The following is a 27,469-nucleotide window of genomic DNA, read 5'->3' as shown; positions in this document are numbered from 1 at the left end:
AAAAAAAGTACGTTCTGTAAGGTACTATCTTTGTGCATTACTAGAAAAGGCAAAACTAACCTTCATTGACAGAAGTCAGAATTACGGTTTATTCTCTAGGGTGAACGGACTGGAAAAGGCCATGAGAGAGCCTCCTGTGGTGTTGGGAAATGTTCTAGTTATTGAAGTGGATGCTTATGAAACTGTATGCGTATGTCAAAATTCATTTAAGATTAATGCACTTAACTGGATGTACTTTATATTTCAACAAAGTAAAAGATAAATCAATAACCTGACCTACATACAAGATACATACAAAAAGTATGAGAATAAAAAGTAGACAATAGAAGGAAAAACCTGTTAAATCAAAGTATTAGAATTATCTGAAAGTGGCAATATAGCAAGTATGGTGAAAACTTTTATAGAAATAAATGGAAATATGAAGAATATCACCATAAAAAATAGAAAATATTTAAAATATTAAGTAGAAATTTTATTTTATTTTTCCAGCTTTATTGAGGTATAATTGACAAATAAAAATTATATATACTTAAGGTACAAGGTGATGGTCTGATATACAGATATATCATGAAAGATTACCACAATCAAGTTAATTAACACATCTATCACCTCATAGTTACTTTTTTTTTTAGTGTAGTGAGAACACAGGATCTACTCTCTTAGAAAATATCAAGTATACAACACAGTATTATTTACTATAGTCACCATGTTGTATATCTAGATTTCTCAAACATTCACCTTATAACTGAAAGTATGTACCCTTTGACCAACATCTCCCCATTTCCCTCACCCCTACCCTCTGGCAACCACCATTCTATTCTGTTTCTTTGATTTCAACATTTTTTTTTTAGATTCCACGTAGATGTTAAGCCACCTGGTATTTCTCTTTCTCCGTCCAGCTTATTTCACTTAGCAGAATGCCCTCCAGGTTTATCTACATTGTTGCAAATGGCAGGATTTCTTTCTTTTTAATAGCTGAATAATATTCCATTATATTCCATACTATTCCATTTTATGGGATATAAATTATATAAATCATAAATTAAATTAAATGATGGAATGCAAATTATAGGTTAAAAATAAATATATGGATTATAAATTATATAAAGTACAAAATAGAATTCCATTATATTTCATATAATATGCTTTATGTAAGTATGTACCACATTTTCTTTATCCATTTATTTAACAATAGATTTAGGTTGTTTCCATATTTTGGCTATTTTGAATAATGGCACAAAGAATATGGGAGTGCTTTTAAGGAATTGAAATAATTTCAGTATGACTGGGGCATAGCATGTCGGGGGGAAGGGTAGGGCAGACAATGGGAAAGAGCAGGCAACTGACAATACAGAAAAAATGTACATTGTTTCCTTAAAATAAAAAAGAATATGGGAGTGCAGAGGCTGGCCCTGTGACATAGTGGTTCAGTTCAGTGCACTCCTCATTGGCAGCCTGAGTTCTTGGGCCCGGATCCCAGGCACGGAACTATAGCACCTGTCAGTCTTTCTGAGGCAACCACCCACATACAAAATAGAGGAAGACTGGCTAATCTTAGCCAGTTAGCACAGGGCTAATCCTCCTCCGGCAAAAAAGGAGGAAGATTGGCGACAGCTGTTAGATCAAGGTGAGCTTTCCTCACACACATACCCACAAAAAAATATGAGAGTGCAGGTATTTCTTTGAGACACTGATTTTGTTTTCTTCAGATAAATATCCAGAACTGGGATTGTGGATCACATGGTGGTTAACTTTTAATTTTTGAGGAATCTCCATAATGTATTCCATTATAACTGTAACAATTTGCATTCCCGCTAACAGTGTACAAGGATTCCCTTTTCGCCAATCATGTGTCAGCACTTATCTTTTGATGTTTTGATTACAGCTATCATAACACATGTGAGGTGATATCTAATTGTGGTTTTGATTTGCATTTCCCAGATGATTAGTGATGTTGAGCACCTTTTCATGTACGTGTTGGCCATTTGGATGTCTTTCTTTGGAAAATTGTCTATTCAAATCCTCTGCTCATTTTTTAATCAGGTTATTTGTTTTGTTTTTTTTTCTATTGAGTTGTACGAGTTCCGTATATACTTGGGATATTAACTTCTCATCAGATACAATCGATTGCAAATATTTTCCCCTATTCTATAAGTTGCCTTTTCATTTGTTGATGGTTTCCTTTGGTGTACAGAAGCTTTTTAGTTTGATGTAGTCCCACTTGTTTATTTTTGCTTTTGTTGCCTTTTATTTTGCTGTCAACCTCAAAAACTTTTTGCCAAGATCAATGTCAAGGAGCTTATCCCCAATCTTCTAGCTCTTATGTTTAAGTCTTTAATCCACTTTAAGTTGACTTTTATGTGTGGCGTAAGGTAGTGGTCCAGTTTCATTCTTTTCTGTGTGGCTATCCACTTTTCCCACCACCATTTATCAAAGAGGCTATACTTTCACCATTGTATTTTCTTGGCTCCCTTGTCATCAGTTATTAACCATATATATGTGGATTTATTGCTGGGCTTTCTATTCTGTTTCATTGATTTTTGTGTCTGTTTTCATGTCAATATCATACCATTTTGATTAGATGGCTTTGCAATATAGCTTGAAATCAGGAATGTGATGCCTCCAGCTTTGTTCTTCTTTCTCAGGATTGTTTTGACTATTTGAAGTCTTTTGTGGTTCGCTACAAATTTTAGTACTGCTTGTTCTATTTCTGTGAAAAATGCCACTGGAATTTTGATAGGGATTGCATTGAATGTAGACTGCTTTGGGTAGTATGGACATTCTAACAATATTAATTCTTCCAGTTCATGAGCACAGGATATCTTACATTGACTTGTGTCTTCTTCAGTTTCTTTCATGAATGTCTTATAGTATTCATGTACAGATCTTTCATCTCCTTGGGTAACTTTATTCCTAGGTATTTTATTCTTGTTGATGCAATTGTAAGTGGGATTGTTTTCTTAATTTTTCTTGCTGATAATTCATTCATAGTTTATAGAAACACACTGATTTTTGTGTACTGACTTCCTATCCTGCAAATTGCTGTGACTAGGACTTGCAGTACTATGTTGAGTAAAATTGCCTAGAATAGGCATTCTTGTCTTGTTCTGATCTTAGAGGAAAAGTTTTCAGCTTTTCACTATTCAGTGTGATGTTAGCTGAGGGCTTTTCATATATGGCCTTTATTATGTTGAGATGCATTTCCTCTGTACCCACTTTGATGAGAGTTTTTCTCATGAATGAATGTTGAATATTGTTCAATGTTTTTTCTATATTTATTGAGATGATCATGTGATTTTTTTCCTTCATTTTGTTAATGTGGTGTATCACATCAATTGATTTGCAGATGTTGAACCATTCTTATATCCCTGAAGTAAATATGACTTGATCATCATGTATGATCCTTTTAATATATTGTTGAATTCCGTTTGATTATTGTGTTGAGAATTTTTGCATCTATGTTCATCAAGGATATTGGCCTGTAATTTTCTTTTCTTGTAATGTCCTTATCTGGTTTTGGTATCAGGGTAATGCTGGCCTTGCAAAATGAGTTTGGAAGTGTTCCCTCCTCTTCGATTTTTGGGAAGAGTTTGAGAAGGACTGGTATTCTTCATAAAATCTTTGGCAGAATTTACCAGCAAAACCATCTGGTCTAGGACTTCGTTTGATGTGAGGTTTTTGGTGTTTTTTTCTTGTCTTAGAGACAAGTATCCTGGGAAACTGCCTAATTTTAAAAATAGCAAGAATTGCAACAAGTTTGGGTAACTTTTTGACAATGGCTATGAAAAACATGTTCTTATTTTATGACTCAGTAATTCCTCTCCTATTTATATACTCAAGAGAATTGTATGTATATGTCTACTAATAGAGATGTACAAGAATGTTTATAAAAGCTTTATTCCTCATTGTCCAGATTGAAAACTCGATTTCCCATCTACAGCTAATGGGTACATAAATTGTAGTATATTCATACAATTGATTATGCACGAACAAAAAGAGCAATTACTGCTACATGCACATATGGATGAAACTCACAGTCACAATGGTGGACAAAAAAGCAACGCAAAGATTGCGTCTGTATGATTCCATTTATAAGAAATTAAAGAAGAGACAAAACTAATATATTGTGAAAAAAGTCAGAAACAGTGGTTTTCTCTGGGAACTATGACAGCAAAGAGACAAAATGGATCCTTCTAGTATGTTGGGAATGACTTAAAAGTGATTATACATCACATTGACTTATATTCTTTGTGTCCTTCATGTTTTTTATACCTCGATTTAAAAAAATAGGAATAGTAGAGTGGGCTAGCATGTGGAACTGAGAAGTCTATGTCTCAAAAAGTCTCTGTTCGCACTAAAGATTGATTGTTTAATCAACAAACAATTTGCATATTTGGTTTAAGTTGTTAGGAAAAGCACATATAAAAATATTTCAATATTGATTCTTTATGTCTGTTATTGTTTTACAGAAGTAAACACCTGATGAGGTTGGCTTTAATTCTTGGGTAAAATATGAGAAAATATGTGGCAAAAGATGATTTTAAGTTCCACTTAGCCGTAACAATACACAGAAAACAATGATCCCAGAGGGGGAGATAAAAGAAAGAAAGAAATTTTTAAAAATTCATTGTATTAATTATTTAACTTTTTATCTTCTGAAACTGTGTAATCTTGACAATGAGAATAGAATGTGAACACAGGGATATATTTACGAAGTTCCATAGAAAAAAGGTTTTACTAATTAACTCACTGAATGATGTTTGCTTCAATTTACTGGCATCCTTAGTATCAGGTGAAACTCATTGTCTGTTAGTGCACATGCACTGTCTTGGAGAGCCTAGGGAAGGGCAAAGCCACCTTTGCTAGAAAAAGGACTTCCTGGGGCAAAGCTTTCCAAGAGCCAAATGCTGTCCTTTTGTCTCAAGGGATCACTGGAGCAGCAAAGTACTTGTGTTCAATGATTCTAGACATTTTATTAGACAATGCTATAGCTGATTTTGATCCTTAATGTTTTCCCATGGAGATGGGAGGAGGCTACTTATGCTTAGTTTTCTGAAACCCCTTTAGACTCTGACCTGAATTAATGCAATGAGTCTTCTCAATGCTTATGTTATGTTGTACCGATTATGATTCTTATAAAAATCCAGTACCAACTTTTTATGTGAGCTCCTTCATTTTATCTACTTTTTTAATTTTTATTTTTTTAATCGAGGTACAATTGACATATAACATTATATTGGTTTCAGGTATTCAATATAACGATTCCATGTTTGTGAATGTTGCAAAATGATCACCACGATGAGTCTAGTTGACAACCATCACCATACATAGTTATAATTTTTTTTCTTGTGATAAGAACTTGTAAGATCTACTCTCTTAGCAACTTTCAAATATGCAATATAGTGTAATTAACTGTGGTCACAGGGCTGTGTGTTGCAAAGTTTTTGATTACTGATTCAATCTCCTTATTACTAATTAGTCTGTTCAGATTTTGTATTTCTTCATGATTCAGTCTGGTAGTTTGTACGCTTTAGGAATTTATTTGTTTCCTTTAGATTGTCCAATTTGTTGGTGTATAATTGTTCAGAGTAGTCTCTTATGATCCTTTGTATTTCTGTGATATCAGTCGTAACATCTCCTCTTTCATTTCTGGTTTTGTTTATTTGAGTACCCTTTTTTTTTTTTCTTGGGAGTCTAGCTAAAGATTTGTCTATATGCTTATCTTTTGAAAAAAACAGCTCTTAATTTCATTAATCTTTTCTGTTGTCTTTTATTCTCTAATTTATTCATTTCCACTCTCATCTTTATTATTTCTTTCCTTCTACTAACTTTGGGCTTTCTTCTTCTTTTTTCTAGCTGCTTGATGTGTAAATGTATGTTTTTTATTTCAGATATTCTTATTTCCTTTTTTCTTTGTTTGTTTATTGTGGTAACATTGGTTTATAACATTGTATAAATTTCAGGTATACATCATTATACTTCCATTTCTGCATAGATTACATCACGTTCACCACCCAAATACTAGTTACAATCCATCACCACACACATATGTCTAATCATCCCTTTCACCCTCCTCTCTCCCCGCTTCCCCTCTGGTAACCACCAATCCAATCTCTGTCTCTCTGTGTTTGTTATTATCTACTACTTAATGAGTGAGATCATATAGTACTTGATCTTCTCCCTCTGACTTATTTCACTTTGCATAATACCCTCAATGTCCATCCATGTTGTCACAAATGGCTGGATTTCATCATTTCTTACGTTAGGTATTCATCACTATGAACTTCCCTCTTAGAACTGCTTTTTCTATATCTCATAAGTTTTATGCCTCGCACCCAGTGATACATCCAAAAACAATGACTGCAGCCTAAATTCAAAATAACAGAGACTGAAATCTTCAGCCTTACCTAAGGGAATACCTTTATCTTTGAATCTTTATTGTGTTGTTTTTCACAGGGCATTCTCTGTACTAATTTGTTGTGGTTATAAAACAGCATTTTTTATTAAAAAAAAAAATAAAGCAAAAAATGGTATGTTGCATTTCTATTTGCATTTGTCTCGAGATTTTTTTTTCTAATGCACATTGTGATTTATTTCATTCTTATGAAGTTTAGCCATTGGGCAAACTGATGTACATTAACAAAAATTAAAACAGAGGCTGCAGGTGGTGAATATGGATGAGGATGACTAGTAATTAAAATTTTACAAAGGGATATTTTCTCTGTTAATGGCTATTATTCATATATATTGACAGGCTTGTTGGATACTATAGGGGGTATAAAGTTGTTTTTTTGCTTATGATATGAATGTATAATTACCTATACACCGGAGAGAAAGCAAAGAACCATATTAAGATGACATTATTATTAAAGTAACAACTCTGAATATTATTATCAAGATGAGAAAATAGATTTCATCAAACTTCATTTTCTCCAAAGTAACATAGCCATTTTATGCAAAATAGAACTTGGATTCTTATATATGGCTTCTTCCTCTTATTATAGTCATTCTTTTTATTTCATGTGTCTGATTTAAGCCTGCATACTTTAGAAATAGACTTTTGTTGCTGCTCCTTTTAATGGTGTTATTTTTCTAATTTTATCCATGATTATGAATATACTTTAGGGCCTAAAATATTGAGAATAGTCTAAGATAAACAAGTAATGAGAATGAACTTGATCTGCATTCAAGATATTTTTTTATTTCTCTCTAAACTTCTCTGACCCATTGGTTGTTCAGTAGAATGTAGTTTAATCTCCACATACTTTTGAATTTTCGATTTTGTTCTTATAATTGATTTCTAGTTTCATACCATGTGGCTTGATATAATTTCAATCCTCTTGAATATATTGAGACTTGTTTTGTGTTCTAATATATGATCTATTCTGTAGAATGTTCCGTGTGTGCTTGAGAAGAATATGTATTCTGCTGCTTTTGGTGGAATGTTCTGTAAATGTCTATTAAGTCCATCTGGCCTAAAGTGTTGTGTAAGCCCAAAGTTCCTTTATTGATTTTCTCTCTAGATGATCTACCTATTGGTGAAATTGGGTTTTTCCATACAATTATTGTATTGTTGTCTATTTCTCCCTTTAGATATGTTAATATTTGCTTTATATATTTAGGTGATCCTATGTTGGGTACATCATTCTTTTTTCTTTTTGTTCCTTTAAATCGCTAATTTCAAGTGTCTCACCTTACAGTTTCCTGATTTTTTTTTTCTGCATGATCAAGGCTGCCTTGACACTCTCTGTTGCAATTTCGGTTCAGTCTTGTATTCTTCAATTCCAACATTTCTATTTGTTGTTTTTTTTTTTTTTTTGATTATTTCCATTTCTTTACTAAACTTCTCGTTTTGTTCATGTATTAATTTCCTGATTTGGTTTAGTTGTCTACGTGTGTTCTCTTATTCATTGAGATTATTTTAAATGATTATTTTGAATTATTTTCAGACAGTTCATAAGTCTCTATTTGTTTTAGGGTGGTAATTGGAGCTGTATTAGTTTCCTTTGATGATGTTACATTTGCCTGATTCTTCATGATCTGCATAGCCTTGTGTTTGTGTCTATGCATTTCAGTAACAAACCTGTATTCTCGACTTTACATAATGGTTTCAACAGGTAAAAATCTTCTTCTGTTTGGTCTTTTGGCTTATAAGATTGCCTCTGTGACCTCAGGTGAGAGGGGTTGGTGCCACTTATTGTGGTTACTGCTGGGTCTGCAGTGGGGTCTATGGTTTGTTACCAGGTACTTAGTGGGATGTGCATCCTGCTGGGTCCCTAAGCATATGGGACTGCCTCCAAGAGCTTGCTCAGTAGGGCTAGTGTTGGAACAAAGGTCTGCTTCATGGTCCACTGTTGAGTCTGCAGAATATGTGTCTGTTACCACATACAAGGACAGGTGTGGCTCCTGTTGCTTGCCTGAGATGGCTCTTGCTGAGTCACTGGGTGGATCCCTTGGCAGGATTATTCCCCAGACTGTGACTGAGAGGGAAAGGAAATGAGCTATAGGGCTGCTTCAGGATCTGTCATTGGACTGAAGTTGGCAGGCCAACCTCTGGGAGCACAGATGGTCATGACTCTTGCTGGATCCCTAGTGGACAGGATGGCTCCAGGACCATGACTGAAAGGGGTTGGAGAAGCATCATAGCCTACTTCAGGGTCCACAGCTGGGACCAAGTTTGGATGGCTTATTGCCTAAAGCATTGGTGGGTGTGGTTCCTCTGGGGTCACTTGGTAGATGGTGCTAGAGGTAGGACCATTGCTAATGGGGCTGTAGCTGAGTGCAAAGAGGGATGGATCTGTTTTCAGATCTGTTGTCAGGACCCTGGTTTGCAAGCCTACAACCTGGTTGCAGGTCTGCCTTCTCAGAATGGTTCTCTTAGGTCTTGGGCTCCACTGGGGTTTTCCAACCTCCTTCTTCAACTCCAAATCTCCTACAAAGGTAGTTTTGTTCATGAATTGCTGTAAAAATTATTGTTTCTGTGTGTGGCTATGAGTGGGAAATCTTCTATTCTACCATCTTGCTGATGCCCAGTGATAACTTTTTAAATATAACACAAAAGGTACAATTCATAAAAAAAAAACGAATTGATAAAGTGCACTTCATTAAATTTAAAAATTTCTGCTCTGTGAAAGACACTGTCAAAAGAATGAAAAGAAAAGTCACAGACCAAGAGAAAATATTTGCAAAAGATGTATCAGATAAGATAGAACTGTTATCCAAAATGTACAAAGAGCTCTTAAAACTCAACAATAAGAAAATGAACAACACAATAAGAAAAATGGGCAAAATTCTGACAGACACCTCACCAAAGAAGATACATGGATGGAAAATACGCGTGTGAAAAGATGTTCAAAGTCATATGTCATTAGGAATTACAAATTTAATCAATGAGAGAATGCTACAAAACTCTAGAATGGCTAAAATTTAGAACACTGACAAGACCAAATGTTGGCAAGGTGTGGAACAACAAGAACTCTCATTCATTGCTGGTGGTTATGAAAAATGGTACAGCCAGCTGAAAAACAATTTGGCAGTTTCTTTAAAAAACTAAACATAGTTTTTTCATGTTTTGCTAATAATGATGTGTTGATAACGGTTCATCAATTGTAAGAAATGGAGCACTCTGTTGTGGAATGTTGTCGGTGGGAGAACCTATGCATGAGTGTGGGAAGGAGTATGTGGGAACCCTCTGTACTTTCTGCTTAATTTTTCAGTGAACCTAAAACTGCTCTAAAACATAAAGTCTGTTAATTAAAATAATAACAGCTCTAATCCGCAACTCAAGGCAAGCTAAAGTTTGCATTACTCTGACTATGGAGGCCTTCACACTGTTTCTCTCGTGTCCATCTATTTGGTCAGCAATGGGAAATCTCTTCAATGTGAGAAGTCACTGAACTTGGAGTGAGGAAACGAGAATTCTAAGGCAAGGTCTTGAACAGATGCATTGCTGACAATTCACTGAGTTACAAATTGCCCATTCCTAAAAATAAAGACTAGACTAGCTGACCTCAGAGATATCTTCTATCTCCAAATTATCTATCACTCTTTTATTCTAATAAAGAAAGGACCAGGGAGGAACCTCAGCAGAGGGAAGGAGGACCAGGGCAGAGATACTTGTCTCTCCGGGAATAAAACAATTACTCTAAAGAGAGATACTGAGCTTGTTTTATCTAAAATAGACTAGTGAATATCTCTTAGAGTCTAGATCTATGTGAGTCAAGCAGCAAGTTACTGCTTCTCTTTGTCCCAGATAAAGCGTTCACCAAGACCTGGACTCACTCAAGTTCTGAAGGTTACAAAACTAAACTTTTCTGAGCCCCATTATAATCACCAGTTGCTGTAATTATTAACTAAATTAATGTTTATTTTTAACATCACTTTTAGGGTGAATCATGGAAGAGTGAATCATATTCCACACTCAGTAAATTTGGAGAACTTGCTTGAACTCAATGTTTTGCTTGGAGGCAGCACGCAGGACTGGGGGGGGGGGGTGCGGAGGGTGGGGTGAGCTCTACCACCTGCAGTCTGCGTGTCCTTGGCCAAGGTGCTGAAACCCCAAGGCCAGCTTCCTCGTCATTAAAATGGGAATAATTTTACTTTAGGCAAAGACAATTTAGAGAACCAAAAGGGTTATGATAGGTGTGAAAATTCTCTAATTGTTAGTCTCCCTGCAAACATGAGAACTAAAACATTTTATAACAGGGGTCTTAACAAATCTTAATTTCCCCCCTCCTAAATGGGCTTAGAAATAACTGGACTAATCAATTTAGAACAAATACTGTGATATATTTACAGAATATGACTTGGTACAAGCATTTCCATTAGTTATCTACTAAGGTATACCATTCTGGTAATATTTAGATCCTCATGACCACCAAGAGTCATCTCCTTTTAGATCTGCAGGTCTGCCTGTTGTGGTGGTTCTGTGCTGTGTGTCTGTTTAATGAAGTCCCTGCCTCCACCCTCCACTGAACCCACACCTGTTTTTCTGTCTACAACCTCCATCTGCATATTGTACTTCATTTCACTATTTCTGACAATGACAGACCGAAAAAGCTACAGAAGAAGCTGTGTCATGAGGTAACTGCGAGGCAGGGGAAGCCATAGTTTCTCAAGATCTCCCCACTAATTCTCTGAGATTGGCTCTTCCCTCAGTTACACTGAGGAAGTTTCACCTCTGCAGTGATAGAGAGAGGAATAGAGTGGAGAATCTACGGCCATTTTATCCTTGGAGTCAAATAAGGGCCATTTATTTAATGTGAAGCCTGTTGTTTTGTGAACATGTTCAATGCAGTATAAATTCAGAGTAATTAATTTTTTGGAGGTTTTGTTTTGTTTTTCTAAAATGGTTCCTGAGGCAGCTGTGGTGTAAGCCATAGTGTATCACAATGGGCAACAGAAGGTCTCAGTTCTAATCTCAGTCCTGCCACCTACGAGGTGTGTGATTCAGGAGTCACCCTTTAGCCATTTTAAAAATAAAAGATAATAAACTCTATTCTCCTGTGATGGTTAGGGGGATTATTGGTAAAAGTCCTGTATATTTACTCAGCTATTTACTTGACATATGTATGGTTATTCAAGATGTGAGTTATGGTAGCTATTTTATGTTTAGGCAGCTGTAACTTTAGTACAATACATTAAAATATTTAAAAGCCTTCCCTTTTCAAGGAGAACATATCTTATTGTTTGATAAAACATTACAAGATAAACATTTTTTTATATATAACACATAGAATGAACTGCTTTCCCCTAAAGTCGTAAATTCCCAACTGGTCATGAGTCTGAGAATCCAGAATGTTGAGCTATATTTTGGATCAAATAATTTACTTCAATGATTCTTTATCCTGGCTGCACATGAAACCACCTGAGGATTTTCATTTGTTTGTTTCTTAATTACCACTTCCTGGCCCTATCCTAGACCAATTATACCAGAATCTCGAGGACAAGGATTTGGAAAGAAGAGCAAGGCTAAGGAACACTTTGTTTTTATCTTTTTCAACATGCCAAAAGTCCATTCAGAAGAGATTAGAGTTGATTTAGCTGACTGATTGGTCATTTTGTGTATCAAAGAGGAACATGTTGCATCAGCAGGGAATATAAAAAGGCTTTGGATTTCAGGATCACAGTTGTCTTAGTAAAAAGAGACAACAGATCCAGTTGTGGTCCTGGTGCTCTGCCTCTCCTGTTTGCTTCTCCTTTCACTCCGGAAACAGAGCTCCAGGAAAGGGAATCTCCCGCCTGGCCCCACTCCTCTCCCTGTTATTGGAAATATCCTGCAGTTAGATGTCAAGGACATCAGCAAATCCTTAAGCAATGTAAGTATGTTTTATGCTCCTCTAGTGGCTTGCAAAGGGTAAGTAAATTAATCCTTACTTTTAAATAAAATATATTCCTGGTGGCAAATAATTAAAATAGATCATTGTACAGAAAATGCTCTATCTTTTAGTGTTTCCATTGTTTTTTTTTAGTTTGTCATTGTCAGATAGTGGAATGAAGTAATGCATTTTGAGAGAAGAGAAACATTTAAGTCATCATAAGACAGGATCAAAATAACACAGGGGTAAAATTGTGGAGTGCTGCTGTTCTTGTTTCATAGTCATTTGCTGTGATATTTTACCTGAAGGCAAAAAAAAGCTTAGCGATTTCATTCAAGAAGCTACCTTCTTTATGATCTATGGGTTTTGTTCATATTGGTCATGAAAATTAAACTTCTCTGAAGAAGTAAATTGTCTAATGTCAAGAAATAGCTACAGGCTCGAGATCAGCATAATTGAGTGAGATAAATACTCATTCAAGATCCATTGGGTGGTAACAGAGTTCTTTTGGATTCTGCACAAAACTGCTATCTGTACCCTACGAATGCCTCAGGATAGAAGAAATTGTTCTTCATCATGTTCTGGTGTTACCTCCGTCATGCTCTCCTTCTGTGTTAGTAATACCAGTAGTTTCAAAGTGGAATAGGTGTTGGAATCATCTGGGCTCTTTTTTAAAAATATAGATTTCTAGTATTCGTTACAGGGCTACTAAATCAGAATACCTGTGGGACAAGTTCCACAGGTGATTCTGAGGAAATAAACCTCATAGTGTTCCAAACGTGGGAGGCACTGGGGACTGATAAATCGCTCAAGCATCAGATGCTCAAAAAACATAAGTTCAAATTTGGGTCTTCTGTTTATTAGCCATGGTACACTGCAAAAGAATTTGTAATTCTCTGACTTCAGTTTCTTTATTTGTGTAACAGGGCAAATAAACTTGCTGAATGTGTTGATGTGAGGATTATATGTAATCTGTGTACCAATTGCCCAGGTCATTGCACGGCACATCATAGGCCTTCCATATGTGGCAGCTATAATAATCATCATGTTTAGGAATAAAATTCAGAAGTATTTAAAGCTGTGGTAGCAGAATAAAAATATAAAACACATGATGATAATATTAGTCTGAACCATGCACAAAATATAGACCAAATTGTGACTTCTTTTGCTAATATTTGCATTATCTTTCCATTTCCCAGCTATCAAAAGCCTATGGCCCTGTGTTCACTGTGTATTTAGGCCTGGAGCCCACAGTGGTGCTGCATGGATATGAAGCAGTGAAGGAAGCCCTGATTGATCTCAGAGAGGAGTTTTCTGGCAAGAGGCAGTTTTCCAGTTTTTGAAAGAGCTAATAAAGGACACGGTATGTGTGTGTGTGTGTCCAAGTTCAGCATTGGTAATGGGGATTAGAAGACAAAAAGCAGAAACTTGAAGAGCTCCTCAGCAGAGTTTGGCTCATCCATGAGGTTGCCAAGTGTCAGCTTCCTCTTCCTGGCTGAGAACCTCCCTTAACATGTTCTGTTTATCCTCTGATAGGAATAGTGTTCAGCAATGGTAAGAAATGGAAGGAGATCCGGCGCTTTTCCCTCATGACCCTAAGGAATTTCGGGATGGGGAAGAGGAGCGTTGAAGATCGTGTTCAAGAGGAAGCCTGCTGCCTTGTGGACGAGTTGAGAAAAACCAACGGTGAGTGATTCTATGTTCTGTAACTCTGACCTTAACAGACTGCTCTCTTCTCTAATAATGTCCTTAAAAATCTTTCAGGGGTGGCCAAATCTTTCATATAGACAGCAGCTACTAGCCCTCAAGTAGAAGAGGAAGGGTGTGAAGCAGAGAGCCAAGGGAGCTTATGTGTATGTCTGCTTGTTGTATTTGTACACTCATGATTGTGCATACAGTGTGGGTATAAAAGGTCATTTAATCCTATTCTGTCCCAGCTTTGTTTGTTTATTTCTAAATCATTACAATAAAAAAGTAGAAGGTTTTGAGTCTAATTTTTTTAAGGTTAAAGGGCATTGTTTTTCCCATAGCATAACTTCGGGTTACCTATTCCAGGGCATCTCACCAGGGAAAGGGGGGAGGCAGGAGGGCAAAAGGGATGATTAGGCGCATGTGTGTGGTGAAGGATTGTAACTAGTATTTGGGTGGTGAACATGATGTAATCTATGCAGAAATAGAAGTATAATGATGTACACCTGAAATTTATACAATGTTATAAACCAATGTTACCACAATACAAATAAATACATTAATTAATTAGTTTTAAGAAAAAGAGTGAATAACATTTCACATCCTTATTTTGCTGAACCAACTGACATGTGCTCTCATCTAATTGGACTATATTTGTACTGTAATCCTCACTGACATGTCTGAGGGTTTTTTCCAACATCTGTTCCTGCAGTTCCCACTAGTGATGATGCTATATGTGGTTTATAATTTAATATACGGTTTTAATTGCTTTGGCATATGTTTGTGCAATTCTCATCGATTACAATTTTCATGTAAACAAGGCATTATTTAAAAGCTGGCAGCAATTTTCTCATATTACCCACTTCTTACTGTATTGAATTACATATTTCATGAATATATATGCTACAACATAATTCTGCAAAATACACAAATACCAAGTTGTATAATGATATATTTAACTAGACTTCAACTATTGTTAATCCCTTTCACTAAATATAATGACCTCTGTTTTCAGTTTTGCTTTTTTTTCCCCATCTTTATTGGATTTTGGATTAAAATTAAATGGTAATTATTTACCTCCCACTACCAGAGCTAGTAACCTATGAAGTGATTTTCACAATGACTGATTTCCTGCTTGGATTCCAAATTGCCCTGTTTAAAATTTATCTCCCAAATAAAGTGAAAGGAAAGACTGCAAATCAGATTTTACTTGTGAATTTCTCTCTCACACACACACACATATTCCCTAGGTGTTGCAAATTACTCTTCACCTACTCAGCTAAAATGAAAGTTTTTTTGAAAGTTTAGAGCCTGAAAGGTGTAAAGGAGCCTGCCAGAGAAGCAGACAACTCAACAAATTTCCTATTATTCAATGCCATATTGTGTCTTCACATCATTTGCGATTCAAGTCATCTTTAATTAAATTTATAAAAGTGAATTTGGGAGCTTTTTAAATATTAAGTTTGTTGATCATTTTATTACCATTTCATTTTGTATATCTCTACCAAAAAGAAGACCTTTCCTCTTCCGTAATTTCTTTATCTATAACATTACGGAATTGACAAAGTAACAGTCAAATTTTCAACTTTATTAAAAAATATTATTCTGTTGATGACTATGCAGAATAATATCCCAGAGGTCCACAAGAAGGTCGTTTTGTATAAATAAATTAAATTTGGGGGCTAATTGGAGATGGTGGACTCTACTTCCTAATATAGAAAATTATTTCTGTTTTCTATATACGAAATGAAGGAATAAAAGGACTCCTTTTATAATTTAAACTTTTTTGTTTGCCTTGCCTGAGATTCAGTGTGGAATAAAAATTTCTCATGTTACTTTTATTTTAGGCAAACAAATCTACCTTATTAATTTTTTAAAATTATTTTAGTGAGGTCTTATTGGCTTATAACATTGTGTAAATTTTAGGTATATATCATTATATTTCAGTTTCTATATGGACTGCAACATGTTCACCACAAATAGTCTAGCTGTAATCCATTACTATACGTATGTGCCCCTTTACCCTTTTTGCCCTCCCCCCATCCCTTTTCCTTAGGCAACCACTATTCTGTCCTCCTTACCTATGTGTTTGTTTATCTTCCACATATGAATGAAATCATATGGTATTTGTCTTTCTCTGTCTGACTTATTTCACTTAATGTAATACCCTCAAGGTCCATCCATGTTGCTGCAAATGCAAATTTTGTCTTTTTTATGGCCAAGTAGTATCCCATTGTATATATATACCACACCTTCTTTATCCATTCATCCATTGAAGGGCGCTTGGGTTGCTTCCAAATCTTGGTTATTGTAAATAATGCTGTGGTTAACATAGGGGTGCATAAATCTTTTTGAATTATTGATTTCATGTTCTTTGTATAAATACCCAGTAGTGGAATAGCTGGATGATGTAGTATTCCTATTTTATTTATAATCCAATTGCTAGGTATTCCTTTTTTTTCCAGTGATTTTTTGAGGTCATAATGGTTTACAGCGTTGTGTAATTTCAGATGTACAACATTATTTATCAGTTTCTGTATAGACTGCATCATGTTCACCACTAGTAGTCTAATTTTTATTGGTCACCATACATATTTGCCCCTTTACCCCTCTCGCCCAACCCCCAACCCTTTCCCCTCTGGTAACCACTAATCTGTTCTCTTTATCCATGTGTTTATTTGTCTTCCACATATGAGTGAAATCATGCACTATTTATCTTTCTCTGTCTGGCTTATTTCATTTAACATCACACCCTCAAGGTCGTCCATGTTTTTGCAAATGGAAGGATTTTGTCATTTTTTTAGCTGAGTAGTATTTCATTGTATATAAACACCACATCTTCTTTATCCATTCCTCAATAGAAGGGCACTTGGGTTGCTTCCACATCTTAGCTATTGTGAATAATGCTGCAATGGACATAGGGGTGCATAAGTCTCTTTGGATTATTGATTTCAAATTCTTTGGATAAATACCCACTAGTGGGATAGCTGGATTTTTAATATTTTGAGAAATCTCCTGACTGTGTTCCATAGTGGCTGCATCAGGGTGCATTCCCACCAGCAGTCTATGAGGGTTCCCTTTTCTCTACATCCTCTCAAACGCTTGTCATTTCTCATCTTGTTAATTATAGCCATTCTGTCAGGTGTAAGGTGATATCTCATTATAGTTTTGATTTACATTTCCCTAATATTTGGTGATGTTGAATATCTTTTCCTGTGCCTGCTGGCCACCTGTATATGTTCTTTGGAAAAATGTCTGTTCATATCCTCTGCCCATTTTTTGATCAGTTGTTCTTTTTATTGTTGTTGAGTTGTATGAGTTCCTGATATATTTTAGGAATTAAATCCTTCTCAGTTATATGATTTGCAAATATTTTCTCCCAGTAGGTGGGTTGTCTTTTCATTTTGTTGATGGTTTCCTTTGTCTTGCAGAAGCTTTTTAATCTGGTGTAGTCCTATTTGTTTAGTTTTTTCTTTTGTTTCCCTTGCCTGAGTAGACAGGGTATGCGAAAAGATATTGCTAAGATAGACGTCAAAGAGTGCCTGTATTTTCTTGTAGGAGTTTTATGGTTTCACGTCTTACCTTCAAGTCTTTAATACGTTTTGAGTTAATTTTTGTTTATGGCATAAGATAATGATCTACTTTCATTCTTTTTCACGTGACTGTCCAGTTTTATTGAAGAGACTTTCCTTTCTCCGTTGTATGTTCTTGGCTCCTTTGTCAAAGATTAGGTGTCTCTAGATGTGTGGTTTTATTCCTGGGCTTTCAATTCTGAGTCATTGATTTGTGTGCCTGTTTTTGTGCCAGTATTATGTTGTCTTGATTACTATAGTTTTGTAGTATAGTTTTAATTCAGGGAATGTGATATTTCCAACTTTGTTCTTTTTCCTCAGAATTGCTTCGGCTATTCGGGGTCTTGTTCCAGATAAATTTTGGGTTCTTTGTTCTATTTCCATGAAGAACATCATTGGGATTCTGATTGGGATTGCATTGAATCTGTAGATTGCTTTAGGTAATATGGACATTTTAACTATGTTTATTCTTCCAATCCATGAGCATGGAATATCTTTCCATTTCTTTATGTCGTCTTTGATTTCTTTCAATGGTGCCTTATAGTTTTCAGTATATAGGCCTTTCACCTCCTTGGTTAAATTTATTCCTTGGGATTTTATTATTTTGTTGTGATTGTAAATGAGATTGTATTCTTTTTTTTTTTTTTTTTTTTACTTTTTGGCTGAGGAAGATTCTCCCTGAGTTAACATCTGTGCCAAACTTCCTCCACTTTTTTCTATGTGGGACACCACCACAGCGTGGCTGGTGAGTGGAGTAGGTCCACTCCCAGGATCCTAACCTGTGAACCTTGGCTGCCAAAGTGGAGGGCATGGAAGTTCAACCACTCATTCTTTCTGTTAGGTCGTTATTAGTGTATAGCAATACAACTGATTTTTGTATGTTGACTTTCTACCCTGCAACTCTACTGTATTTGTTGATTATTTCTCATAGTATTTTGGTGGATTTTTTAGGGTTTTCTATATATAGAATTATGTCATCTGCAAATAGTGACAGTTTTATTTCTTCCTTTCCAGTTTGGATCCCTTTTATTATGTTTTTTCTTTCCTAATTGTTCTGGCTAACACTTCCAGTACTATGTTGAATAATAGTGGATAGAGTGGGCATACTTGTCTTGTTCCTGTTCTTAGAGAAATAGCTTTCAGTTTTTCACTGTTGAGTATGATGTTGGTTGTGAGTTTGTCATATGTGGCCATTATTATGTTGAGCTGCTTTCTATCTATACCCATTTTATTGAGAGTTTTTATCATAAATGAATGTTGTATCTTGTCAAATCCTTTCTCTTCATCTATTGAGATTCTCATGTGATTTTTATTCTTCATTTTGTTAAAGTGATATATCACATTAATTGATTTGTAGCTGATGAACCATCCCTGCATCCCTGGAACAAATCCCACTTGATCATGGTGTATGATCCTTTTAATGTATTGCTGTATTCAATTTGTTAATATTTTGTTGAGGATTTTGACATCTATGCTCATGAGCAATGTGGGCCCGTAATTTTCTTTTTTTGTATTGTTCTTGTCTGGTTTTGGTATCACGGTAATATTTGCCTCATAGAAAGAGTTAGGATGCTTCCTCTCCTCTTCGGTTTTTTGAAAGAGTTTGAGAAGGATAGGTATACAGTCTTCTTTGAATGCTTGATAGAATTCACTAGGGAAGCCCTCTGGTCCTGAACTGCTGTTTTTGGAGAGGTTTTTGATTACCGTTTCAATTTCTTTGCTTGTCATTGGTCTTTTAAGATTCTCTATTTCTCCTTGATTCAGTTTTGGGAGGTTGTATGAGTCTAAGAATTTATCAATTTCTTCTAGGTTGTCCAGTTTGTTGGCATATAGCTTTTCTTTTTTTCTTTTTTTTCTTTTTTTTAATTTTTTGTTTATTGCAGTAACATTGGTTTATAACATTGTGTAAATTTCAGGTGTACATCGTTATACTTCTATTTCTGCATAGATTACATCATGTTCACCACCCAAATACTAATTACAACCCGTCACCACACACACGTGCTGAATTATCCCTTTCGCCCTCCTCCCTCCCCTCTTCCCCTCTGGTAACCACCAATCCAATCTCTGTCTCTATGTGTTTGTTTATTGTTGTTATTATCTACTACTTAATGAAGGAAATCATATGGTATATAATCTTCTTCCTCTGACTTATTTCATTTTGCATAATACCCTCAATGTCCATCCATGTTGTCACAAATGGCTGGATTTCATCATTTCTTATGGCTGAGTAGTATTCCATTGTGTATATATACCACATCTTCTTTATTCATTCATCCCTTGATGGGCACCTAGGTTGCTTCGAAGTCTTGGCTACTGTGAATAATGCAACAATGAACATAGGGGTCCACGTATCTTTACGCATTGATGTTTTCATGTTCTTTGGATAAATACCCAGCAGTGGAATAGCTGGAGTGTATGGTAGTTCTATGCTTAATTTTTTGAGGAATCTCCATACTGTTTTCCATTGTGGCTGCACCAATTTGCACTCCACCAGCAGTGTATGAAAGTTCCCTTCTCTCCACATCCTCTCCAACACTCGTTTCCTGTCTTGTTAATTTTAACCATTCTGACGGGTGTGAAGTGATATCTCATTGTAGTTTTCATTTGCATTTCCCTGATAGTTAATGATGTTGAACATCTTTTCATGTGCTTGTTGGCCATCTGTATATCTTCTTTGGAAAAATGTCTGTTCAGGTCTTTTGCCCATTTTTTAATTGGGTTGTTAGTTTTTTTGTTGTTGATATGCATGAGTCCTTTATATATTTTGGAGATTAACCCCTTATTCGATGTATGGTTTGCAAATGTTTTCTCCCAGTTGTTACTTTGTCTTTTCGTTTTATTGATGCTTTCCTTTGCTGTGCAGAAGCTTTTTAGTTTGATGTAGTCCCATTTGTTTATTATTTCTATTGTGTCTCTTGCCCCATCAGACATGGTGCTTGAAAATACGTTGCTAAGATCGATGTCAAAGAGCATACTGCCTAAGTTTCCATCTAGTAGTTTTATGGTTTCAGGTATTACATTCAAGTCTTTAATCCATTTTGAGTTAATTTTTGTGTATGGTGCAAGGTAATAGTCTACTTTCATTTTTTTGTATTTGGCTGTCCAGTGCTCCCAACACCATTTATTGAAGAGACTTTCCTTTCTCCATTGTATGTTCTTGGCTCCTTTGTCGAAGATTAGCTGTCCATAGATGTGTGGGTTTATTTCTGGGCTTTTGATTCTATTCCATTGATCTGTGTATCTGTTTTTGTGCCCATACCATCCTGTTTTGGAAACTATAGCTTTGTAGTATGTTTTGAAATCAGGGAGTGTGATACCTCCAGATTTGTTCTTTTTTCTCAGGATTCCGTTGGCTGTTTGGGGTCTTTTGTTATTCCATATAAATTTTAGGATTCTTTGTTCTATTTCTGTAAAAAATGTTGTTGGAACTTTGATAAGGATTGTGTTGAATCTGTAGATTGCTTTAGGAAGTATGGACATCTTAACTATGTTAATTCTTCCAATCCAAGAGCGTGGAATGTCTTTCCATTTCTTTGCGTCTTCTTCAATTTCTTTCAGTAATGTTTTATAGTTTTCAGTGTACTGATCTTTCACCTCTTTGGCTAAGTTTATCCTAGGTATTTTATTCTTTTTGTTTCAATTTTAAATGAGATTGTTAATTTCTCTTTCTGCTACTTCATTGTTAGTGTATAGAAACCCAACTGATTTCTGTATGTTGATTTTGTATCCTGCAACTTTACCACATTCATTTATTATTTCTATGAGCTTTTTGGTGGATTCTTTAGGGTTTTCTATACATAGAATCATATCATCTGCAAATAGTAACAGTTTCACTTCTTCCTTTCCAATTTTGATCCCTTTTCTTTCTTTTTCTTGCCTGATTGCTCTGGCTAGGACTTCCAATACTATGTTAAAGAGGAGTGGTGAGAGTGGGCATGCTTGTCTGGTTCCTGTTCTTAGAGGTATAACTTTCAGTTTTTCACCATTGAGGATGACATTAGCTGTGGGTTTGTCATATATGGCCTTTATTGTGTTGCAGTACTTTCCTTCTATACCCATGTTATTCAGAGTTTTTATCATAAATGGATGCTGTGTCTTGTCAAGTGCTTCATCAAACTAAAAAGCTTCTGTACAGCAAAGGAAACCATTAACAAAATGAAAAGACCTAACAATTGGGAGAAGATAAATGCAAACCATATATCTGATAAGGAGTTAATACCCAAAATATACAAAGAACTCATATATCTCAACAACAAAAACTAACAACCCAATAAAAAATGGGCAAAAGATCTGAACAGACACTTCTCCAAAGAAGATATACAGATGGCCAACAGGCACATGAAAATATGTTCAACATCACTAACTATCAGGGAAATGCAAATTGAAACTACAATGAGATATCACCTCACTCCCATCAGAATGGCTATAATTAATGAGACAGGAAATAAGTGTTGGAGTGGATGTGGAGAGAAGGGAACTCTCATACACTGCTGGTGGGAGTGCAAGCTGCTGCAGCCACTATGGAAAACAGTATGGAGATTCCTCAAAAAATCAAGAATAGAACTACCGTACAATCCAGCTATTTCTCTGCTGGGTATTTATCCAAAGAACATGAAAACACCAATGCGTAAAGGTACATGCACCCCTTTGTTCATTGTAGCATTATACACAATAGCCAAGACTTCAAAGCAACCTAGGTGCCAATCAAGGGATGAATGGATAAATAAGATGTGGTATATAGACACAATGCAATACTACTCAGCCATAAGAAACAACGAAATCCAGCCATTCATGACTACTTGGATGAACATTGAGGGTATTATGCTAAGCGGAGTAAGTCAGAGGGAGAAAGTCAAATATTGTATTATCTCACTCATAAGTAGAAGATAAAAACAACAACAATCACATAAAGACAGAGATCTGATTGGTGGTTACCAGAGGGAAAGGGGGGAGGGAGGAGGGCGAAAGGGACGATTAGGCACATGTGTAGGGTGATGGATTGTAATTAGTCTTTGGGTGGTAAACATGATGTAATCTATACAGAAATTGATATATAATTGATGTACACCTGAAATTTATATAATGTTACAAACCAATGTTACCAGAGAAAAAAAAAAAGAAAGGTGCTGAGCACCAGACCTAGAAAATATCGATTTAAAATTGGGCTCAGTGGACAAAGCAGGTGTGAGAGGAGACACCAAGAACGAGAGAACAGTTGATAACCTGAAGATTAAGAATTTGGAAAATTATTACTAGGAGTTTGAAACATCTACCTGTGCATTTTGAAATAATTCCAAATCTGCATCTAAAAATTAGATGCAGGAAATTAGGAATGAAATAGACACTTTCAACTCCAAATATGTAAAAAAAGAAACATAATCATATTTAGTTCACCAATGAACAGCATTTATATATTCATAACGTTGTAAACATTTATTATTGATATTACCAAATATTGTGTTGTAAATATATTAGAAAAAAATTGAGTGAGGGGAAGTGTGTGTGTGTCTGTGCGCGTGTGTTTGTTGGTTTGGGGGTATGTCTGTGTATATTTTGTATGAGTGGAGGTAGACAAGTAAGCCCTCATATCCCATATCAGAAGGTCATTAGATATTGTCTAAATATGGATGTCAGTAAATAGAATCATTATTTTAAAATATGAACATAAATTTCAAAAGCATCTACTAAAATGGATCAAAGTGGCCGCCTTTGGGATGTGAGGAGGGTGAAGAGAGTACCATTGCAAGTTACACACACACACACATCCATACATATACAACTATTAGTAAAATTTAGTTTTTCAAACACCATATATTATTTGCATATAAAATTAATTTTAATTTCTTTTTTTCTTTCTTATTTTTATTGACTTAATTTTATCCTAACTTTATATTCTCAAACATTTGATCATTTCTATTTGTATTAATTATACTGCATTGTAATACATAGGTATGTAGAGACATATCTAATGCCTAGCTTGTAGAAGAGTTATATGTATCTATATTGTAGAAATTCTCTAACTGTACTTCTGGGCATATAACTTATGTTTATAATGATGTCGGGACACCTTCATAGTGCTTAATGTAACCCTGAATTCCTGTAGCAAATGTGCCATTTTACTCCTTTTCCATCAGTCTTACTTGTATCTTATCAGCTAAAGTCTAGGAAGAGACTGATCATGTGATTGGCAGACACTGAAGCCCCTGCATGCAGGATAGGAGCAACATGCCCTACACGGATGCCATGGTGCACCACATCCAGAAATATATTGACATCATCCCCATCAGCATGCCCCATGCAGTGATCTGTGACATTAAATTCAGAAACTTACTTCATCTCCAAGGTAAGATTTGTTTCTCATTCACTGTCTCAGCACTCTTGAAGTTCCCATTTTCACAATATGGTTCCAATCATCTACCAAACAGGATGAGAGAGGTGCAAAAATTATACATGTGGCAGCTTGAAGGATTTTATGTTTTTTCCAGTTTGGGGCTATAAAGCCTCATAATTGCACATATTTACCACAGATTTTTGTCTCAGGAGCTTTCCAATCCCTCCAAAACATGATTTCTATTATTCAGACTTTCTAGTTAGTATGCTACAAGCTATACTAAGCCAGCATATATTACTATTATGATAAAAAAATAACTGAAAATTCTACTTGGAGGGGGAGAAGGATTGCGAGTTTGTTAAGACTGCAAGTACCACTGCCGCCTTCTGGGGAATAGACAGTTGAGGACTTTACCAAGAAGTGATGGTCCTTGCCCCTGTCAGAGATATGGTAAAAGGGTTAGGACTTCAAGTCCACTCTTTTTTCAAAAAAAAAAAACACAACCAGACAAAGAGTTTTGTTTTTCATGTTGAAGTTTGAAGGGAAGAATTATGAAAGTTGCTTCTCCCCTATAATAAACTAAATGGGAAATAGACTGAGGAATCAGATAAGGATTGTCCATCTCCCCCACCCACTACATCAGATTTGCAGACCTGCTTGAGAGGAGCATTGCATCTTCTGAGCTCACATCCAATTGCTACTCTGCATGGTGGCCCATGTTGTGCCTGGTGCTGTTTGAGCCTAGAGATGCCTGAGCCTGAGGGAATGACCCATTAATTCCCTTCTGCATGGGACAGCCCAGTAAATAAAGATGCAACACTGGGTGGCTGATTCTACCCTTCAAATCAATTCAGGTAAAAAATTTCCAATTTCATCTACTACAGATTGGATCCACTAATAGATAGATAGATAGATAGATAGATAGATAGATAGATAGATAGATAGATAGATAGGTAGGTAGATAGATAGATAGATAGATAGATAGATAGATAGATAGATAGATAAAATAGATAAGATAGATAGAGATAGATATCTATATATATTTGGTGCAATTCATTTGTTGACCAAATCTTCACTTGAGCTGAAGTAATGCTATTAATAGTCCTTATGAATCCCACTTTGAATGAATATTCATATACTTCGCAAAAGAAATATCAATGTATTTTATTATATGGTGCCATCACACAATCAATCTGAAGGATTATAAAATCTATGGTATATACATCATAACATCTTTTTTAAAAGCTAAACAATTAGAGTTTAGAAACACATTGGGCTCCAGGGTCTTCAGTTGAGGGATTGATTTCTTATACCTTTAAGAAGACAAATGTTCATATTTTATAAGCTGAAGCAGAAAAGTAGGAAGAGGGTAAAATTGTCCCCCTACAGATCATTTTGAAATGATTGATAAAAACAACTTTGTGGAAAATGATTTCCTCTGAGTTGCAAAATGACCATTTGCATTCCACAGGCCCAGATTACACCCATTTCCAGGTATTCAGGTTATTTCCCAGCCTGGAAAATGCTTGATCAGAAACAAAGTTGCATGCTTAGGGCAGAGGAATGGAAGCAGTGTCACTTGTGCAGAGAGTAATATTTCCTCTTTGGCTTCTCTAAGTGAATCAGGTACTGTCTTCTGCCAAATGTGTCCTGAAAGTGGAAAACTCCAGCAGGTTTTCAGAAATACAAGTTACTTGACACAAAAGTCAGGAGGACTTCAGTGCAAACGTTATCTCTGTGATTCTAAGCTATCATCTTGGGTAAATTTCTTATTGCTTTGAGCCTCAGTTCTCTCATTTCTAAACTATTGAAAATACCTATATTATTTACTTCCATACGGTGTGGCAAGAATTAAACCAGGCAACAAATGCAAAATGCAAGCTAAAACTATGAGATACCATTTTTTCCCTTTAGATTGATGAATACAAAAAATGAGAAAACATTGTGTTGGGGAGGATATGTTGAAATAAGTACTTTCACATACTGCTGGCAGGATTATAAGGTACATCTATTTCATAGGACGACTTGACAATATCTATAAAAATACAAAATGAAATTTCTTATAATGCAAGAAGTCAAAGTCTTGGTACCTACTCCGTGTGCAAATGGAGGCATGTCCAAAATTTTTTCATTGCTCTTAATAAAGAGATGTTGAAAACTACCTAAATGTACATCAGTGGTGTAATGACAGATTCATATAATGCAGCACAATTGAGGCAGATGTATATGTGCTGATATCTGCAATATCCAAAGTAGTGCTTTTCATTTAGGTAAAAAAAGGGGGGAGTGGAATATATTTTCCCCCACTTTATGTCTTGGCACTAGTGACGTATGCATAGATTACCTGTCCACTACTCTCTCATCTTAACAGACACCAAATTACCGGTCATGTTTGCTAAGTGATTACTTTCATAGTTGAAAAAATTGTATGCTTCATATCAATATAATTATTTTAGTTTTTAAAAAAGAAAAATGTTTGACATGCAGCTCACATGGATGACTATGCTGCATTAACGCTTAAAGTAGATTACACATCAGTTTTAGAAACACATTGGATAAGCAGCACAATGACAATGATCTACAACACAGTTTAAGGCATATCAGCATATTTTAAAATTAAGAAATATACAAAGTTCTAATTTTGTTCACAGCTTACTTTTCAACTTATTTAAAAATTCCCTTTATACTACATACAACCTGGGCATTGTAGGTCATAATTGCCACTAAAGGGTCATCACATATGTGTCCTGTCAATGGAACCAAGTCTTCTGGAAACCGAGACTTGACAATTTCAGACATTTTTGCAAATGGCAAAGCAAAGGGATCTGAAGGGACATTTTTGGTAGGACCACACAGAAACAGTATGATATGGGTTGGTAACAGCTGAAAAACCTGATTCAGCAACATGTATGTGAAACACTTATGGATATGTCAAGAAAGTGAGGAAACCAAGTCTATGGATCTGGTGGACATGATATGAAGAATAAGGGTTACAGCTGGTGAGATGGCAAAGCAGAGTAGGAAGACAATAAGTAACTTGTGCCCAGCATCACGGTAAACGTTCTTCTGGTTGAGATGCTCTTTCTGGACAAAACCTTGACCAGTTAATAAGGAGCCCAAGCTGGGAAAACATAGTCTCTGAAGTGCCAATAAATTCTCATAAATGCTTTTCCATCACCTCCTACCACACATGCAACTGTTATGGGTTTCTAAAAAGTCCAGAAGAAGCAAAAAGATGGTCATTATGGTTGAACAAAAGATGTGGGGAGTGGTCAGCTGGAGCTCTCTGACAAAAAAAAAAAAAAAAAAAAGAGGTGATCACTGCCAGCAGTTCGCACGAGAGAGAAACCATTAAACCAAGATCATCAAAAATTTAAGCAGTCATAAAAGCAACCTAACATAAATTTTTTTTCCTCTTAACTTTCTCCAGCAGAAGGTAGTAATTTCTCATCCTAGCTTTATTTACATTGTCAGAATCAAGAACCTTCTGAAATATCCAAAGATGCCCATGATCCTGTGTAGAACACAAACTGGGGTTACTCATTTCTGACTTCCAC

General features: G+C 35.7%; 2 pseudogenes; both read left to right on the top strand.

Annotated features, from left to right (window-relative positions):
- LOC131407612 (cytochrome P450 2C9-like) overlaps positions 1 to 27,469 on the top strand; it is an 85,960-nt pseudogene that overhangs the window by 44,608 nt on the left and 13,883 nt on the right.
- Positions 1 to 27,469, top strand: part of LOC131406861 (SWI/SNF-related matrix-associated actin-dependent regulator of chromatin subfamily B member 1-like) — a 34,980-nt pseudogene that overhangs the window by 6,114 nt on the left and 1,397 nt on the right.

This window comes from Diceros bicornis, chromosome 6 (genome assembly GCF_020826845.1).
Source record: "Diceros bicornis minor isolate mBicDic1 chromosome 6, mDicBic1.mat.cur, whole genome shotgun sequence".
Lineage (NCBI taxonomy): Eukaryota > Metazoa > Chordata > Mammalia > Perissodactyla > Rhinocerotidae > Diceros > Diceros bicornis.
The sequence above is the reverse complement of the archived record's forward strand: the minus strand, read 5'-3'. Positions and strand labels throughout refer to the sequence as shown.